Genomic DNA, 21,790 nt, shown 5'->3' on the forward strand with positions numbered 1-21,790 from the left:
AAGACAGACAGTTACAAGATCAAATATAAGAGTGGCCAACATGCAACTCAGGTAGACTTCCTCCTAATGAGGAAAGGGCACTGAGATGGAATCAGTGACTGTAAAGTCATCCTCAGTGAAACAGTCAGCCCACAGCATAAATCACTATTTGCTCTAATCAGCTGCAAGCAGTGGTCAGAGAAAGCTCTAAGGTCAACAGAGCCCCAGGTTGAAGACCAGGAAGTTAAACAGAGAGAAAGTACAACAGTTCAAGGAACTACTCATGGCTATCACCTTAAGAGGAAGAGGAAATAGGTGGAGTTGAAAAAGAATGACAGCTCCTCAAAATAGCATGTAGGATTACAGAACAGATATGTGGCCATTCCAGGTATGGAAATAAGGTACATAAGTAAAACTGGTGGTGGAATGTAGAATTCCAAGAAGTCATCAAAAGAAAGAAGGTGTGCAGAAAGAAATGGGAGATAGAAAAGACAGACCAGGCTAAGAAGGAATACTGGCTGGCTAACAAAGACACTAAAAAAGAAGTTGCAATAGTGAAAAAGGAAGCATCAGAAGCACTCTAGCAGCTTGTGAAAAGAGACTCTGCAGATCACACACTCAAACTATATTAGTTGTAAGGCAAGGACAGAAAGATAAAGAAGATAGTAAGGCACCATTCATAAGTGATGCCAACATCCTGCTCACCAGTCCACAGTACATCAAAGGCAGACTGAATGAGTACTACCAGCATGTTCTAAATGAAGAAAATATACCAAAGCTGTACTACCCCAGACACAGCCTGTGATATGAAAAGAGGAAGAGCCCACCATGGAAGAAATAAGAACAGCACTAAGGAAAATGAAGTCAGGGAAAGCAGCAGGATCAGATGAGGTCACAGCAGATATGATAAAGATACTGGGTGAGTCAGAGGAGAAATATCCTCTGAGGGTTCTTATAGCAGTGTGGAGAGAAAGGTGCATTTCAGATAACTACAGAATAAGCATACTAGTGCCAGTGTTCAAGAAGGTGTCAACTGACACACAAACTAAAATAAAATTAAAACAAATGTTCCAGCCACAGGAAACAAACAAATACTAAAATACTTGTTTAATATCTGTTGTGCTATTAAACACGTGTTTTAGTATTTGTTTGTTTCCTGTGGCTGGAAAAAATATTTTCATTTTATAAAGGATACATTCACAACTGTGGGCAATACAGAGGTATAAAACTCCACACTGCATGAAGGTTCTGGAGAGGATGATTGATAAATGAATATGAAGAGTAGTTGAAAGTAAGTTGGGAGATGAGCAGTTCAGATTTAGATCAGGATGCAGCACAACTGACTCAATTTTGCAGTGAGACAGTTGAAAATAAGCTAGAGATAAGGAAAGAGTCCAGCTGGGCATACCTGGAGAAAGCATATGAAAAGGTCCCAAGAAAGTTGATATGGACAATCTTGTGGTGGTTCAAAGTCCCAGAAGCATGGGTACCCAGTGGGAGTGGGTGTGCATTAGGGTTCAGCTCTGAGTCCACTGCTGTTCATACTGGTGATGGACTACATCAGCAAACAGGCCAGAGGGACGAGATCAACAAAGTTGCTGTATGCAGACAATGTGGCATTACAGGCCACCACTGAGCAATAACTTAGCAAATTATAGTGGAATGGAATGCAAAACTGAAGACACATGGGGTAAAACTGAGTACAGATAATACTGTTGTTATGGCAGCAAATACGAGAAATCAGAGGAAGCTGAGAACCGAGATGGAAGGGAAAATAAGGAACAGGTTAACAGCTTTATGTATGTGGGAGGGGTGGTTGAGGAGAAAGAAAGTTTAAATGAGGAGGACAAGGCTAGAATCAGAGAGACTGCAGCCATCTGGCACAGAATGTCAAGTGTAGTATATGACAAAAGAATGTCAAAGAAGTTGAAAAGTAAGGTGCACAAAACAGTAGTGTGATCAGTACTACTATATGGTACAGAAACCTGGGCAGTAAAGGCAGAGCAGTTGAGGAAGCTAGAGGTGATGAAGATGAAGTGCCTGAGATGGGTGGTAGGATGCACACTGTGGCCCAGATGAAGATACAAGGACATAAGAGCAGAAGCCAAAGTAGCTACAATTGCAGAAAAGATCAAAGAGAATAGATTACAGTGGTCCGGGCACATATGCAGAAAAAACAAAGCAATCTGGTGAAGAAGATTTAGGACAGACAGGAAAAAGGAAAGAGAAAATGAGGGCATCCAGCAAAGAGGTGAATTGACTGCTTGAGAGATGACCTGCAACAGTCTGCCAGTGTCAAACAAGGGTGGAAAGTGGCACTGAATATATATATATATATATATATATATATATATATATATATATATATATATAGATAGATATCAACAGTTGATAAGACACCCGGACCCCATGTAGAAAATGGGGAAAAGGGGTTGATGATGATAAAGATGATGACAGTTGTCACAAAACTAAAGTCAGATTCAGTGCAGGGTACAACATTTAAAAAGTTGCCAGAAGAACAAAACTAAATGCATCAAAGAATGAAAAGTCAGAGGAAGGCTGGCTCAAGCATAATCCTGATGCATTTCTGACATTACTTGAAGAAGACTTACATAAGCACCATCATAAAGTGAATTTTGCCTGAGTTTTTTATGAACATTTTTTATGAATTTTAATGTATTTATAATATGTACATAAAAAGGAAGGAAGTCATAACATTTGTTTTCATATCTGACAATAGGTACAATTCTATACATTTAAGATTAAATCCTCAATAGTGCTTCCATTGTACTTATCAATATCTCCAATTTGTCCAAATAACAAGGTTTTACAATACCATTTTTCAGATCTTAACTTCTTTGTTTCTTTTTCTTTATTACATAAAATAGTGGCTAATTGTAAGAAATCCTTAAAAAAAGGATTGCATCAGATTTCCATTTTCTAGTAATAACTTTTCTAGCAACAGCCAGAAGACCCCATCACATACAATACTGATTAGTACTTATAATAGATGGAATTGCAGCATTTACTTAAATTGTTGCCCATGTAAGAGCACACATTTCTGTCCATACTGCCTTAAAAAAATTTTATATATATAATTACAATATCCATCATTTTTTCACAATCCATAAAGATATGTATCCAGTCAGCTTTAATTATTTTACTACATCTACAGTATTTAAAAGTTTCTGATTTATTACATTTTGATATCTTAAAAGGTGAAACAAAACATATGTGGATATATTTTTATGTGAAACATTTACAATCATCATGTAGACTTGAAGATGCTAAACCAATAGAGTTTAATATCAAAATGTTATTCCGTTCTTCTATTAAATCCTTTACTTCTATTGATTCAATAAAGTTCTAAAATTTATTATCCAAGTTATTTTTGCTGTTGATTATGGTTTTATAAAATGTAGTATGTCCCCCTTAAAATGTAATATTCCCTTGAATAATAGATACTTAACTATTCATAAACTTTGGGGATATTATTTTTCATTGTTATTCATATAAATCAACTGACCTTTGATTTTTAAAGAATACTATGCAGTATTAATCTATGAATGTCATCTAAAACATATTTTCTCATCATTTGTTCTACTGCCAGATTTCATTTATCTAAACAATCATAATAAAATATTACATTTTTATTTTAAAGAATAATCATTTTAGTAAGGTTCTGACTTTCTATAAATGCTGGTGTAAATAGAGTTGGAAATATTTTAAATTTCCATTTTGTAAACAGCAAAATACTAAACAAAGAACTTCTAAAAGCATTCAGTATAATCATCATGTAGTCTAAATCCAATTTTACCACTACTTTTCTTTCCAAATAATTTTAAATAACCATGAGAATGTATTTATAATTTTACTTTTGCATACATTATTGCAACTATATGAATTTAATGTTATTCATTTGTGTAAATTTTTCCACTGACTTGAATAATAGGGATCCAACCATACCATAACCATATTCAAAATGTTAACTAAAGAGTAAAATTCTAAATCTGGAAAATATATCCCTCCATGTTCCCTTGACCTGATAAGATTTTTACAAGCAAGCAACTCATTGCTTTATTGGATGCCATTTAAATGAAATTAATACCATTTCCATTTTTTATTAGTATTTTATCTGGGAATATCGTTACTGATTGTAACAGAAAGCATTTTAGACAAGACAACCATTTTTACAAGCATCAATCTTTCTTCAAATGCAAATAAATACATATTCCATTGTTGAATTAAAGAAGCTATTGCATTACAAATCTTAGACAAATTAATACTAATATTAATAATTTGACTAATATCTGAATGAATAGTTATTCCTAAATATTTAATATTGTTTTCTCCCAATTTTATATTTACTTTTAAAAATAGCATTCATATTAATTAAAATAATATCAAATGTATTATGATTAATGCAGACTGAAGAAATTAAATTAAACATATCAATTTCTTTATTAATTTCAACAACTGATTTATTAATATCACCTGACAATATATCATCTGCAAATTGTATTTCAGACTGAAAATCTTTACTGATTTCAAAAGCTTCTACTTTTTATTAAATCTGATAGAATTAGCAAATGTTTTTATTACAAAAGCAAATAATGGTGATAAGAGACAACCTTGTTCCTTCAAAAAACTTAAATTCCTGAGAAATAAACATACTTATTTTTACAAAGAACTCCTTATTAAATCTATGACATGTTCTGGAAATCTATATGCTGTTAATGTTCTAAATAAAACAATCCAATCTACCAAATCAATATAAAAACTAATTAAAGCTAATTTTTCTTCCAGTTGTTGGCCAAATCTTTTACTGTAATTATTCACTATCATATACAAATTTGTCCAATATAAATCAAGTTTGACTATATTTATAACTATAGCTACAATTTATCTTAACCTGTTAGATAATATTGTTGTAAATATATCATACTCAACATTTAATAATGAGATAGGCCCATATGAAATAACTAATTCTTTATCTTTTGTGTGTTTAATAACTGGAGAAATAAAAGTAAATTTCCATGAGGGGAGAAAAAAAATCTATGACTTTGTATTAATTCAAAAGCTTCACCTAACAGTGTAATTATTTTATTAAGTAATTATTGATTTCTGCAGTCAAACCATCTAACTATTGAGCTTTTCTAATCTTATTTTTTTCATCACTTCTTTAATTTCATTTAGAGATTTTTTAAGTATTTTCTCCATCTGATTCTCATTTACCTTCCTGATAACATTCCATTTTTAATATTTGTTTAACATATTATTATTCATCTATTTGAATATTGTTATAGTTATTTTTTTTTTCATAAAAGTCTTTAAAAATAGAAAGCATTTCTCCCATATCTGATGTATTTCTTTTATTTACTGGATTTATTAAATTATGTATTTGAGCTTTCCTATTCATTAACTAACTTATATTCACTAATCCATGTGACACTGCATAACTATGTATTTTAACTTTTTCTAAAGCTATGTCAATTTTATGATACAAAATGTTTTGATATTGTGAAGTTGCTAACTTTATTTCTTTATTTTTATTTTGCTGTTCCAAACTAGTTTTATCTCTTTTTTAAATATTAAAGAATTCTTTATCCCAATCTTTAATTTTATTATAGACTATTTTCCTATATTTTTCTAATGTGAATGTTTAAAGTATCAAACAATATTATTTTAACTTCTTTATTATCCTTTAACAGAAGAAAATCATCAGGTTTGCTCTGAAAATGTGTTTTTTAAATTATTTTAATTTCATCATATACACTGCAATCTTACTTATCAACTGAAAATTTCTGAGATCCATTTTTAAATCTATACATAAGGCACTGTGATCTGAAAGGGGGCAAAGTAATGTTTTAAAAACATCTACTTTGTTACAAATATCTAATGATATATACATTCTGTCAATATGCATATGAACAGTGAATAAAGAATAAATAAATATTTTCTGCAGATATAGCTAATTCTTTAAGATTGCTATTAACCTTCCATCTATTTAAGGCTTTGGCTGAAGCAGGAACTGTAATATTTTTCTCACAACTTGTATCTTTTTTCTATGGTATAAATGAAAATCCCATACAATAATAAGACTACCTTTCCATGTACTTTGTAGAATTTCCAGATAATTCCTAACCATACTTACATCCAAACCAGGAATCTAATAAGAGTTATATTACTATAAAGAATAACTATAGCTGAAAACATTGCTTTAGAACCAATAGATATATCTGAGATCTTTGGCATAACTTGTGATTTTTTTTTTAAGATAGCAATTCCTCTCCTTTTTTATCAAAACTAGAAGAATCAATGACTTCATAACATGGACTATTCAACAACTGCATATATCTTTTTAATTAAATGTGTTTCTTGCAGAAATGCAATATCACCTTTATTTAATTTGAAATATTTTTAACACCCTTCTTTTATTGCTATTTAACCCATTAATAGTAATGATAAGTAACTTTTAATTATTCATATTTTTATTTTCAAAATTGTGATTATTTGAACATACTGAAGATTGTTTATTATGTTATATACTGCTATTAATTTTAACCATAGCAAAGTAATTCAAAAGTATGTATCCCTGTTTTTGGCTACTTAAGTGATATCTTTCTTTCCAAATTCTAACATAATAACTTTTTAAAACACTAATAATAACATTCCAACATAAAACAAGTACATATTTACAATCCAACAGTCTATGAATACAAATGTTCCTAACCTTTAAAAGCCTGTAGACAGCTTATCTAGACTGCTACTCATATATCAATACAATTCCCAACCATTAGCTGCTGTAACTTATATATAATATATCAATACATTATTTTTTTATTATAATGACTGTAAATTATTAAATTTGTTTAGAAAATAACTGTTTAGATCTTTACCAGTTTAACTTTATAGTCATGTATTTATTAATACAGTTATTCTTGTAATATCCATATTCTGATTAAAACATTTAATTCACTATCTAGAATATTATTCAACCATTTTTTATTAGTTGTTACTACTCTGTTAATTTCCTATAAATTTTACTACTCTTTTAAATACATAACCTTGTATATCAATTGTCTTATATTACACATATCTAATATTCAAATGTGTACAATTTATCATACAATATAACAATAAATATACACCACTCTATACCATTTGTTATTCATACTAATTCAAGGTTTTTGTTCTTATGTTTCCTGCTTTTTTGAGCCTCGACTGGGGTGCCTTCTGTGCGGTGTTTGTATGTCCTCTCTGTGGTCACATGGGTTTCCTCTGAATGGCTTGGTTTCCTCCCACATCCCAAACACATGCTGTAGGAGATTGGACACTCTAAATTGGCCCTAGGTGTGAGTGTGTGTGCCTTCTGTGGAAGGTTGGGAACTGGGCTGGCAACTCCATACTGTAAAACTCCACTGCCAATCATGAGCGGACAGGTCATCCGCTGTGGCGACCCCTAACCGGGAAAAGCCGAAAGAAGAAGATCAAGCTTCTGTTCTTGATTTAGATAATTACTGTTGATTATTCTTTCTTCCAAGTCATGTGTCTTTTTTAGGAATCATATTTTGTATTTTAGAATTCAGTACATAAATTCAAGATTTTTTGTGATCACGAGTATTTAATCAATAGAAGATTCATATAACTAGTTCATTCCATCTGACAAATACATAACATATTCTTTGACAGTGCACATTTAACATTAAACTTTCCTAAAGAAAATGTACCATTGCTAATTTCCCAAACAATGTCTTTATGTGGTGATATAAAGTGTGCATTACAATTGTAATTCATACTGTTTGGATCATAATAACAATTGTTTCTATACAACTAAACTATGCACACAAGACTACTGCATGTTAAGGCATTTAATTTTTAAGTATATTCATGCCATGCCTTGTATAGGAATAGTACTTGTATTTAAGCCCAAGCCAAATAAATACATTGTTAGCACACCTTTTTGTTGCAGTAGTATGTATTGGTTATAACAATCAACATAAAGATTTTTGTATCCTGAATGTAAGACCAAGACAACTTCAGTTATCTCTTCTGTAGTGGAATTTCATAACTGCAATTCCCCATTTTTCTATTTTGATTCATTTCTTACCAGAGACTATGTGAAGCAATACATTGATAATGAACGTTATTCTTAGATAATTATTCTCATGCAATGTTAGATATTCATTTCCACATGTTTATTTTTTTATAATTATAATGATAACTGGAAAAAAATATAATTTTCAATGTGTTTAAAATTGGTTAAGTTGCATGTCAGGTAGAACCACAAACAGTACATTATTTTTGTTAATCCCTTAAGATTTAAAACAAATATGATATGAAGTAAATTTGTGCAACAGAGAGAGAGAGGGAGAAAGAAAGAGCGACACACACATACATATATACCTATACACACACACACACACACACACACACACACACACACACACACACACATTAATATGTATGTATAGACAGAGAGAGAGAGAGACATACACACCTACATATATTCACATGCATACATGTACACATATACATGTACATGCATACATGTACACATATACTGTCATTCAAATATACACACATACAAACATGCATACACTTACATATGTATATAGCTATATTAATTTCAAATGAATATCTTCTTGTCGTTCCAAAATATACAAATAAAAGCTTTAAAGTATCTTAAATTAGCTAAATATACTTGTGTTAAAATTGTACTCTTAAATATGCATTTGCCCCAATCTGTATTTATTACACAACTGTAATATAAAAACAGCTCTTGATGCACAGTAATATGGTCACACTTAACAACAACCTCATGGTGAATTTTCATTGTTTATTATCTATATTTATTAATTTGTTTAGCCTTTTAATTAGAGTAGATTATATAGTAGAAAAGGCAGGCAAGTTAGACTGAAAGCTATATTTTTAAACATGCCCCTTGTTTAAAAAGTTTTATTATTAATTTTGAAAATTTCTCCATTAAATGGATTTTCATACATACATATACACACAAACACACAACTTGTGAATCAATTAGGAGTCTGCAGACACCACACAAATGGAATCACTCTAAAATTGATGAATAACAGATGTAATTAGCAAGAACATTTCCTTTTTAGGTATATAAATTGTATGGTAACAGAAAGCTTGGAACTCCATTATTTCATGTCCAATATTATTTTCCAAAAGCCCTTCATAGCTCTACCCAACATCCTCTAATTAGCCTACTAGCTCAGGTGCCTTACTTCATATGTTCTTTTTTATTAATCAGTAAGCCTTGGTGAGACCTTACGCATCATACTGATTACTTGTGTGGATCTGAACCCTGAGCTTCATCAAAGCCAGTTGATACCACACACACACACACACACACACACACACACACACACACACACACACACACACGCACACACACGCGCACACACACACACACACGCGCGCGCATGTGTGTGTGTGCTTGTGTGTGTGCACGCACACGCAAAAAGACGGAGAGAGACAGATATAAATAAAATGGTGCTAGAATCTGCCTCACTTGCAAAATTCAGTTGAAAGTCCAGTAAGTCTATTAATCATAATGGCTCATCAGAGGACTTACCAAACTGAAATGAATTCAGTAGAAAGGAAATGGTATACCTTGACTCTTTCTCAAAGCAAAGGACCTCCAGATATAGCTGTTAAAATAATTTCCACAATAACTGTTATTCAGGATGGCAGTTGCAGTTAGAGCTGCTTTCTCAGAATTTCTCAGGTTGTCTACTTGGGTGTTGGCCAAAGTGCCTCCAGTGCAGAATCATGGCCTCCCGTGTGTGTGTGTGTGTGTGTGTGTGTGTGTGTGTGTGTGTGTGTGTGTGTGTGTGTGTGTGTGATGTAGTAGTCAGCCTTCTTAGAAGGAAATGAGTTCTCTTGCTTGTGACCACCAAGTGCCATGATAGTCTCTGCCTCCAATGAACCTGAAATGGATACAGCAGTAATCATACTATATGACTGGACAAACTCTGTAAAAGGACCATGAAATATGTATTTCACTTTTTTCTACAACTCATCCATTACAATATTTCAGATGAGATGTGATGTACTCTACTAAAATATTCTTACTCCAATTAATTTGTCAAAGTGCCTCTGCTTTTTGTAGGTAATTTTCCATCCTGCCCAGGTGATCCTGTGATTATTATGCAATGATGGGTTTCCTTTGGACCTATGGATCTCAAATTATTGCACACAGTTATCTTACGATGCAATGAAAAGCATTTAAAAAAATGGATGACAGTGCTAGTTCTTCAAATAAAGGATCGTGTCACATGGAATTAATAAGCTGCCTAATGATGTATGGGAGAGCAAGTTTGGAGAGGTTAAAGCATTCAAGTAAGAGGCACGCTATATAATTAAGAAGGCCAGCTCTTATGTCAGAACAGAATCTGAAATGAAGCCTTAGGCAGGGAAAGCAGTAACGGTCTTTATAAGTGCACTACTCTTTTTGCTGCATGCATGACGCTTGTTTCAGAGATTTATTGAACAGATACTTTGCATTCAGCAATTCAAAATCTCTAATTGTTATTTTTAAAAAATATGTACATTTTCCATTTTAGCTATCCAATTTTTAATTATGTTAGAGAAGTCTCCTTCACATTTTAAATGCCTTAAATATGCTGTATTGCCTATATCTGGCAATAGTAGAAGGAGCAGTATGAATGGCACCTGAAGTATTACAGACTTGAGGTAGATTTAGTTATATATATATATATATATATCTGATTTACTATCAAAATCCCAAATTCAGATGTTCTGCAAGTGGGATATCAGATGGCAGATGGTCGATTGCCATGTTGCCAACTGTCACTGCGCATTCACTGATATGAAGTTGATCTAAGGGCTAAAGATTGTGGTACAGTGTGGATTGGGACATTCATCCCTCTCATCACTGTAGTGCAATCTCAGAGTTGGAATATATAATTAGCAGGGGGTGTGGGGGGGCTTGCCCCTCTGTGAAGACATGATGTAATTTTTGCACTGTATTTTTGTGTTTGACATTAACATTGACTCTGTAGTTTTCATGTATATGAGTCGATGCTGTGAGCAGACTTTATTTTTCATTCACGCATTCCTTTCGTGTTTATCACCGGTAATGCAATTGTTTTGTGACATCTTGATAGTAAACCTATCCATCTATACATACATATATTTGCAGGTCAAAGTCAATACATGTAAAAGCTGGTCAGACTGGCCATTGACAGAACCAGTGTTAAGATTTCACAGGACTGGTTCTCATTCTTTCTGGATGTTCTGCATCATAAGCACAGCATCATTTTCCAGTCCTCGTATCTCCAAGTCTAGCATGATAGTCACAGATCACTGGCAGTTCAGTGGCTTCATTTAGCACAATGCAGGCTGCAGAAACTCATATATTTCTGCTAGTGTAATATTTTTATGAAACAGTCTTTCCTGTTGTTACCATGTGTAAAAGTGCATAAAGGAATTACTTGGGGCTTCCTGGTGCATTTTACAATTCTGGCAAAGAAATTTCAATGTACATGGACTAAGTCATAACTTTTGCCTACTCATTGACCTGCAGATTATTCCTATGACACTTGTTAACCTACAGAAAAAAAAAATCAAAAAATAGATCTGGATGAAGTAACAGGATCTGCCACAGTAAGGTGGGCAATTAGGAAGAGATCTTTTGAGACATCTGAGGTTTGACAAATATGGACAACATTACTATGTAATATTTACAGATGAACTCAAGCAAGGGTGAATTGTGGTTCTGAGGATGATATAAATATTATATCTAATAAATTGAAACATTTTAATAATACAATAGGATACGAGGTAAATAAAGCAAAACATGAAGGCTATAGTATTGAATTATGCCCCAACACATGATTTGGTACAGAGCTTCCCTTTTTGTGGGGTCATGGCAAGATGAGATATTTAGAACTTTGGTTGAAACATACTATTGGGCAAGCATCTAAAGAAACTACTCAAAAGACCATAAGTACGGTGAACATGTAGTAACTGTTATTTATGGACATCGACACTAACACACAGGTGATTAAGCTGTTTTTGCTTCCACTCTTTTTTTCTGTAGGGCAGATTCATATGTGTCAACTAAGAGAGAGAGAGATTGTATAGTGAAGGATACGAAAAATGAAATTAAAGAGTTTCTTTGGGATAACAAAAGAGAAACAGGGCAGTGGGAAAAACTAATACTGGCAACGAAACAAGGTGGTTTTGGATATCCAGATTTGGAGGTGTACTATAAGACCAAGCAACTTAGATTAATATATATGCCTCAGGACATGAAGGATTTACCCAGATGGAAGCACATGACAGGCATACTGCCTGAAAAGGCAAATTCACATGTGGGCATTTGGGCAGATCTAGGAAAGGAATATGAAGAGTTTTATGCATAACCATATACACATAAAATTATTAAGCAAGTCTTTATTCAAAAGCTAGACCCACAAAAATAGAATAACACCAACAGGTTATACAATATATAGTAATAAGAAAGACATAGAAAGATATGTAATTACTATTATACCCAAGACTGAATGCTGTAATTAAATCAAAAGGTGCTTCAACAAATTATTAGTTTAAGATTGTGCACACTCAACAAAGTATTAGTTTTCGAGAGTGTGCACTGTTATGCAACCAGCTTATTGCATGTTTTTTATTTTTTTATATTTTCCCCTAACAGATTTATTTATTTTTTAACTGAATTGTATAGGTTATAGGTCACATTAAAAGTGGGAAAAGTTTTGAAATTATTTATTATGGTCTCATTTTTTATATCACAAAAACCTGGCATTTTAACAGGGGTGTGTACACTTTTTATATCCACTGTATATGTGAAGGCTGGATAGTAATTTTGTTAAACTACAAATAGATTTTATAACTGAGACCAGAACAGAAACATCAGATCAGAAAAAAGTTTTAAGTAGAATATATGAGGCAATATTAGATTTAATAAGACAATACAGTGCAAAAGTAAAAATACCAAGGTATAAACAAATAAAGATATTACAGATGATCTGTGGAGGGAAATATGTCTTAATCATAGTTATATAACCTAATGGGAGAAAACTTTTCATTTTTGCATAGAAATATTTTAAGGGTTCTGAAAGAGGTTCTTGGGACCATATATTCTGGGAATTTATGCAGTCATTTCAATACAAAATGACTTGAATGATACGCTAAGTGTTATATCTGGAAAATGATTTAACCACATTACAGAGATGATTTTGTTGAGTTGATATAAAATAACATGATCTAAAGAGATGAAAGCTTTGTTATCTTTAGTACTGATAGTGGCTAAGAAAGCTATAACTTAAACATGGAAAACCAATGACAAATAAAATCAATAAGACAGATGAAAAAGGTGATTACAGAGACTAAAAATATGAAACTGAGAACTAGCAGAACTATTAGAGATCAGAAACAGCATTTCGGGTTAGTAATGCAAATAGAGCTTCAGATGTTAGTATTACCCTCGTGGTATGCTGGTTCTCCTTTTCCTTTCACATTTGATGGCTTTATTTCTGTAAATGATAATACCATCTCTATTCCTCCCTTATCTGTTATTCCTAAAAATATATACCCCACCCTTCTTGTTTCTGTTATATGAGTAGTATTCCCCCTCCTCATATATATGGGTATGGAAGTACTGCTGTTTGGTCAACAAAACAGATGATCAACAGTGTTAAGAAATCTAACAATCTCCAGGGTTAGAGGATTGTGAGATCTTGGAGTTAGTATATATAATTAGCAGAAGGTGTAGGGGGGAGGGGTGCACCCTCCTGCAAAAAAAAGTTTTTAATTTGTCTGTTCTAAGTTTCATCTTTGGAGCATAATATTTTAACTATACTAAGCTCTGATTTGACTGAATAGTGCTAGTATTATGAACAACTTTTTTTCTAAGGTAAGGTGTCAGGTTAGTATAAGAGGCATGGGGCAGGTATTACTAAGGTGGTCAGGTAGGATCATGCCCGTATGCATTCATAGTCTTTAATGGATGGGTAACCATGCCTGCACAGTAGTGCATCCATTAAAGTCTGACAGTACATCCTCATGCAATTCTCTAACCTGACATTACAGAGATAAAGGTTAAGTGAGCTCTACTTGATGCTGGCAGGGAAAAATGCATTTTTTTGAGGAAAAATATAAACAACTCTGGCACAAATCATGGAAACTAAAAGAAGGAAAATGCATCATTGCCCTCTTTTTTTAATTTCTCCAAGTCTTTTGGGTTTCTAATACCATGAAGAGAATGGACCCCATTCCTAAGTCAAAGTATGATTAAAGTTCATGAAATTAGTATTGTTTCAATCTTTAATGTCAGCCAGAAGTGCTCTTCAAAGCACCCGCAATGTGCCCAGTAATGACTCCTTCTGCAGTTCATATGGAGTTACATGTATTGGTAACATATCTAAGTAAGATTGTAAATTATTTTTTATAAGACCCGTTGCTCCTACTACTACTGGAAATGTCTGGGTATCTTTCTTCCACACTGCTCTTGTTTCTGCCTGCAGATCCTGATATTTTATGACTTTGTGTCTCTCTGTATGCAAAATACTGTAGTTACTGGATGTGGCAATTTCAATGATCAATGCTACTCTCGTCTTCTTTTCTTGAACCACTATATTTGTTTTTTAGCATCTGTCTTTTGAACTGTTGGTAATGGATGATCCCATATGATGTAGACTTCTTCATTTTCTATGATGCTTTGTAGCTCATGTTTCCAGTGTTTTTTGGCCACTTCAATACCATAGTGTTTGCACAATCCCAGTGCAACAGTTTCATCACATTATTATGTCTTTCAGTATACACTCATTCTGCCATTAGTATGTCCCAACAAGCAACAAGGTGTGCAACTGTTTCCAATCCAGTTTTACAAAACCTACATTTGTCTGTTTCTCCCACATGTTCAATGGAGTTTATAAACCAACATGTACGCAACCCACTATCTTTGGCCACCAATATTAATCTTTCGTCTCTTGGTTTGAATTCTCCTCTCCTTAGCCATTCCTGTGTTTGTTCCTGATCGGCATGAGGTTCTTCCAGAAGTTTTCTATACTTGCAACTATATTTCTGCTTTTTCCACATTTCTTGCCTTTTCATCTGATCCTTCACCTTATATTCTTTCTTTTGTTTTTTGGCACATTCAGTTGCTGCCTTATTTTTATCCACTTCTGGTTTACTTTCCATTCCTGCTTGATGCCGATAAGCTTCTGCTAGATTAAGCAGAGAAGTCATCTTAGATTTATTCTCTAAATGTTTCAAAACTTTCACTACATTTGGGTCTTGTGAGGTCAGCAGATATGTGTGGAGTCCCACAATCGCAGATCTATATATATAATCAATTTCAAGGGGGCCCATCCCTCCTTTTGAAAGTGGAATATATAATCTTGGTATGCACTGACTTTTATAAATCTTTTTGTGAGCATGAAGTATCCTTCTTGTTTTCCTATCTAATCTATCCAACACGTTTTAGGGCCAGTCACTCACTCCAAAACTGTAAGTTAGGACAGGAAGAGCAAATTAGTTTACAGCTTGGATTTTGTTCCTAGATGTCAGTGCTGTTTTCAGGATTAATTTAAGTCTTCTGAAGTATTGTTTACTAAGTTTTATTTGCATTTGTTTGTGTTCTATTGTTGATCCTTCATCAATTCCCAAATATTTATACACTCCTTCTTGCTCAAGTTTTTTTGTATCACATTCTTGTCCTAAAGTAATGTTTTCCTGGCATTGCAGTTTTCCTGCTTTAAAGGTTGCTTTTGCACATTTATCAAGACCAAATGACATTCTTATACCATCTGAAAAAGTTTTGACAACTTGCAGTTGTGCTTTCAGTTTCTCATCTGATGAGTTATACAGTTTTAAATAATCGACAAGGAGAAGGTGAAAAGTCTTTACACTTTGTTATTTTCTAGGAGCCAGATTTATAGCCATGGCCTAAGCTGTTGAGTAAACAGTTTAAGGGATTAAGGGCAAGGCAGAATAATCAGAGTCACCCTGGAATATCCCCCTTTGAATTTTTATCCCTGGGAATTTGTCTGTTATCATGGCATAATTGCAAAGTGGTCTGCCACTGTTTCATGGACACTGTAATGTAATCAGTTAGTGTGGGGTGTATTATCCATGAATGGGGGATACTATCAAATGCTTTTTATTGTCAATCCATGCCATACTTAGATTCTTCCCCTTTTTATAGTTCTCCACTATGACTTTAACAACAAATGCTCTTTGTTTCATATGACTTTCTTTTATTGCCCTTTTGTTCTACTGCCATAATTGAGTTTTCTAAATGACTATAAACTCTCTCGGCTATAAACTCATCTGATTTCCTGTGGAAGGCTCCAAATTATCTTCATATGGCACCTGACCAATTGTTTCCTGTTCCACTGGTTTCCCCCTTAATTTGGATATCCATTACTCTATGCTGTTATGGTGCTTTCTGAATTAAATTTTCTACACAGAATCCTCCACTTTGCAGGTACTCCATAAACTCAGTTCCTATTTCTTTAAATTCTCCATTACTAATCTTCTTTTCTACTTTTCCTCTTTGTCTTCTTATTTTTTTGTATTGTAAAGTTTTCCATGTCTGGATTCCTTTTTCTGTATTTCTCTTCAAATATCTTTGGTGCTGCTGTTTTTGTATTGCTAAGTTTTGCTTTCTCATTTGCATAAATATTACACCATATTAAATCTCTTTTTCTTTCCCATGTCCATATTTCTTCTTCAGGTGTTTACTGATCTTCCTGTTTCTCCCTGCTTTGGGGTCTCACTCCATCCTGCTGTGATATAACCTGTGCTAGGCCTTCTACACCAAATCCTTCACTTCGCAGTTACTCCATAACTTCAACTTCTATTTTTTAACTTCTGCTTTACCAATCTTCTTTTCTATGTTCTATCTTTGTGATATTATTTTTTTTATTGTGAAATTTTCCATATCCAGGTGCCTTTGCTTGTATTTCTCTTCAAATAACTTTGGGACTGCCTTCTTTACATTGATTAATTTGGCTTTATCCTTTGCATAAATATTGCACCAAATCAAAGCTCTCTTTCTTTCCCATGTCCAGATTGTTTATTTTTATACTTTTCAAATGTCTCTTGGTTTTGCTGTTTATATTTTTGCACTTCCTCAGATGCTTCATTTTTCAAACAGATCAATGTTTCTTGATCTATATACTGTTTCTCACAAATCTGTTGTATTAGTGAACACAAAATTTAATTTGAAGCTTCTGACAATTTTTCTTGAGAAAGTATTTTTCTTTCCTCTAATTTCTCTCTTATTCATTTTGTATATCTTGTATCTGGAAATTCTGGGCTTTTTGCATAATGGTAACAATACATAATTTCTTTCTTATCCTCAATAGACCACTTTATCGTCCTTATGGCTCTTCTTTGGCCTATCAGTTTTAGTGATTTTTGTGGACTACTACTTCCTTCTACAACAGGGGGGGACATCCTCCCCCTGAGCCTGGCCTGGCCCCATTGCAGGAATGTTTCCATATTTTGAGAATTCTACAATGTAATCATTTCCAGTCCTGGCACCAGTGCGCACACCTGGATTGGGCACTTTTTTATCCTAGGTCTTGTGCATCCAGCTATCTTTTTTAAATTTTTGACCTACTTCTGTCCATGATATATGCTATATAAATACAGTCTATATATCAGTGTTGCCTTGGTGAGATTTTGTAAAAACAGGGTCCACCTCGAGAAGGTACTCACGAAGACTTGAGGATGAATTAAATTTCAGCAGGACTACTCTCATTGCCCTGTAAGAACTGCACGGTGCGGTTCAAAGGTTAATAAAACATATTGAAAACTTACTTGAAAATGTGGATTTAATTATAGGTACTACAGTATGTTTAGAACTATGTCATTGTGTACTTAGTATATGGATAGGCAGGGTTGATAGTTTGCATATATAAATACAAAGTCCTCAGGCATACATTTTGTATAATTATTTCTATATAATCAGGAGGTCTCTAGAATGGAAACAATAACAATTGAGAACCCCCTATTAAAAAGGCATTGTCACTGAAGACAGAGGTAGAGCCTTAAATATAAATCTTCTATCATACAAGATAACTATAGTGGATGTACTTGTGGATGGATCAACAAGTAAGTGTTGATCTCATTTGGAATCTGCAGGTTAAACAAATTAATGGATGAAAATCAGAGTCTGTATGGGTGCTGTGAAAGATGAACTGAAAACCCTGCTACAACTGATGAGCAATGACAGTCTAGAATTAATAGCATAATATATTAGGTTATATAAACTGCTGCAAACATCCATACTTAAACTGGCCCATTTCAATATATCTGAAATTTAAAATATGGATGACGTTGCCAGACAATGTAAAAAATCAAGCTTCTCCACTAACTTTCTGCTCTGAGGACAGAAATACATTAGAATATTTCTAGTAGTTCAGCCCACACTACTAATTATATTGAATTGACTGCAACCCTTACTGAGCTAGCATGGAAATCTTATTTATTTTAACAATAATTTTATTTATCTATATGCATTAATAACAATGGGTGCAGCATTCAACTCAAATTACACTAGCATTTATTTGATGAGGCAGAAGAGAGTTTCCCCATTATGTGTGCTTGTGCAAAATAACATCTGTATTGATTAACTTTTTTTTATTAGCTTGGCAAGTTTTCAGTGAACATATTAAGTCTGTTGAGCATTACTTTCAGACTCCCAGTTTTGCAGTTTGAAATGTAACATGACAAAAAGTAAAGAAAAAATGAATTAACATTCTAAGCAATTTGCACATCTGTATTATTTGTATTTTGCAGGCATTCTTCCTTCTATTTCTGTTAGCCATTTCTCATAAGATGAGATTTTAAGACTGGTTAATGTTTGTTCTTTGCAAACCAAGTCTGTCTGCAGTCAACAAAGCTACCATGCTTATATCTCCAGTTTCACTGTTCTGGTGCTTTACATAGTTGTTGTTGTGTCTTTTGGCTTTTCCCAGTTAGGGGTCGCCACAGCGGAACTCCGGTCCGCTAATGACTGGCAGTAGATTTTTACGTGCTGAGTTGCCGGCCCTGACGCTCAACCTTCAACGAAGGTACACCCATTTACACATGTCTCCACACAGAGTAAACCTTCTATAAATTAGTTAACTTGTTTGCTGACATATGTTAACAGTACACTTGTGCTGAGCACATTGATGGAGTTCAGATTAGTTTGTTTGAAAACAAAGCCCTTTAAAAAGTATAAATTACCAAATGTTCTGATAACAGAAAAGACAGTTTTATCACTGTGCTCTAGTGTTTGATAGCCCTTAAAACTTTGCTGTGAAAAAATGAACACTACTACAAGCATTTTGTAGTCTGCAATTCACATTGTCTGATTAAAAATACCAAGCTGATTCAGTCAATGATAAACTGCTACTTATAGTGAAACATTTCTAGAAAAACTAAGTGGAACATTGCAGTTTTGCTGAAAATGGCTGTCACCCTGATATTCAGGTTAAGCATTCTTGTGTAGTCATAGCCTCAAGTCTTTACAAGGTATATATCACATGTTAGTACTACTATATATTTATATTTTTAATGTTATACTTATCTTCTAATACAGTGTAATGATACAGTGTAATAATATTAATGTCTTATATGATTATGATTATAGCCAGTTCTAACAAAAACACTAACAGTCAATTCACTATCTACTCCACAAATGCTACTCCAATTGCTCCAGTGGCACAGGCTAAGCTATTGGGAATAACCATAGACTCCCACCTAAAATTTGATAGTCATCTCAACTTAACTTTTAAAAAAGTACATGCCAAACTGGGGTCACTCTACCGTATCAAACCATTTCTTACCAACAACACAAGATCAGCCATTGCTCGCTCCCAACTTCTATCCACCCTACTCTATGCATCTCCCATTCTGACTAATCTCAACAAAACTGAACTAAGCAAAATGGAAGCCTGCTATAACAGAATTGCCCGCTTTGATGCAAATTGCTCATATAGAACTCATCACTGTACTGCTTTGAGACAGCTCCACTGGCTTGAACTGCCCAACCTCCTAACCTTCAATCAGCTCTGCCTCTGTCATTCTATTACCTCCCCAATAAGTGTCCTGCCCTCAAAAACCTAATACAACATCACTCAGCCAAAAGGCCTCTTAGATCATCAAGCAAACTACTACTAGAAGTCACCAACCGCTACAATAGCTTTGGAGATGCACTATATAGTAGTTCAGTGGCTAAAAATGGAACTCTGTCCCTACTAGCATTCAAAATACATCATCCAAAGCCTCCTTTAAAGACCTCATCAGGCAACATCTCAAGCAAAAAAGATTCCACGTAGGAAAGATAAAATTTTGAGTAAATTACTTCCTGTAAATCCTAAAATTGCTTATAAAAGAGGACAAAGTTTGGGTGATATGCTGATTAGAGCATATTATATATGCCCTATTGACAAATTAAAACTTTCATTAAAAACTTTTGGCACTATACCTTGTTATAATTGTAATATATGCCCTTTAATACAGCTAACATTTAATAAAATAAATAATAAAATATTTACACCAAATCAATGTTTTTCCTGTTACACTGATGGTGTTATTTACCGTCTCAAATGCCCTTGCAATCTTTTTTATATTGGAGAAACCAAAAGAAAATTTAGGGTTAGATTGTAGGAGTATGTTTGAGACATTAGGAGGGGGGGCAACAGAAAATTCGGTTGCATTACATTTTTTTAGAAGTTCATAATAGCAATGCGGATTTATTACAAGCCACTATTTTAGAGCAGATTTTTGTTAAAAAGGGTGATTACAAATTATTAAAAAATATGTTATTGTATAAAGAATCTATTTTTATATTAAAGTATAATACATTATCACCTAATGGTTTAAATATAGAAATTAATTGGAAATATCTACTTTAATAAGGTATATTTTGCTGCTTAATATTTTTATATATGTTTTTTTATATGAGATTTGTATGTATTTTTGTCTATGGAGTGAGTGGAGTCTCTTTAAATGTTATTTTGTTTAATTGATTAATTAATTGATTTTTTCATTATTGGGTATATAAGGGAATGAATTTTCACCATGATTTATGTGTTCATTGAAGGCTGTGGTAGCCGAGGCGCTAAGACACGATTTATGGAATAAATATTTTTTATACGTGGAATCCTTGTTGTCTTTTCCTTTTGGTCTTTTTTAAGACTTTTTTTGCTGGTTGTTTACTAACATCTCAAGTAAAGTTGGCAGTGCCATGATTGCTCCCCAGGCTAGTGAAAGCAGATAATACTAAATCTACAGCACTTGATAATAGTTTTCAATCTTACTCACAAACACTGGCTAATCAATAATGTATGTATGTACTATACCTGTGTACTATGTATGTATTCTACCTATGTTCCAAATTTCAGCCGTACACCACAAATCTATTAATTACCTTTATTTTTAAAATAACTGTAACTGTTTATGACCGCATACCATTGTAAAACCATGTCTCTTGTAATTTGTGTGCATACTGATCATGTCTAAATAACTAAATGTGTCTGTAATTTTTCTTTGTGGAGCTTTTCTCCCTGGGCCTCTGCCGAAAAAGGGCCTTTTCGGCTCAGTCAGACACACCCGGTTAACAAATGTAAAATAAAATAAAATAATAAAATATTAAACTGCATTTCTGCACATGCTTTGCCTGATGATACTAAAGCTGTGTGTTACATGTCATTCGTGTTACCATATATGTTTGGTATGCTTAGGTATTGCATAGAAGGTATTTAAGCTTTATTTGTCAATCCATTTATCATCTAACCTTGTT

The sequence above is a fragment of the Protopterus annectens genome, chromosome 15.part0 (genome assembly GCF_019279795.1).
Source record: "Protopterus annectens isolate FY-2018-M chromosome 15.part0, PAN1.0, whole genome shotgun sequence".
In the NCBI taxonomy this organism is placed as follows: Eukaryota; Metazoa; Chordata; order Ceratodontiformes; family Protopteridae; genus Protopterus; species Protopterus annectens.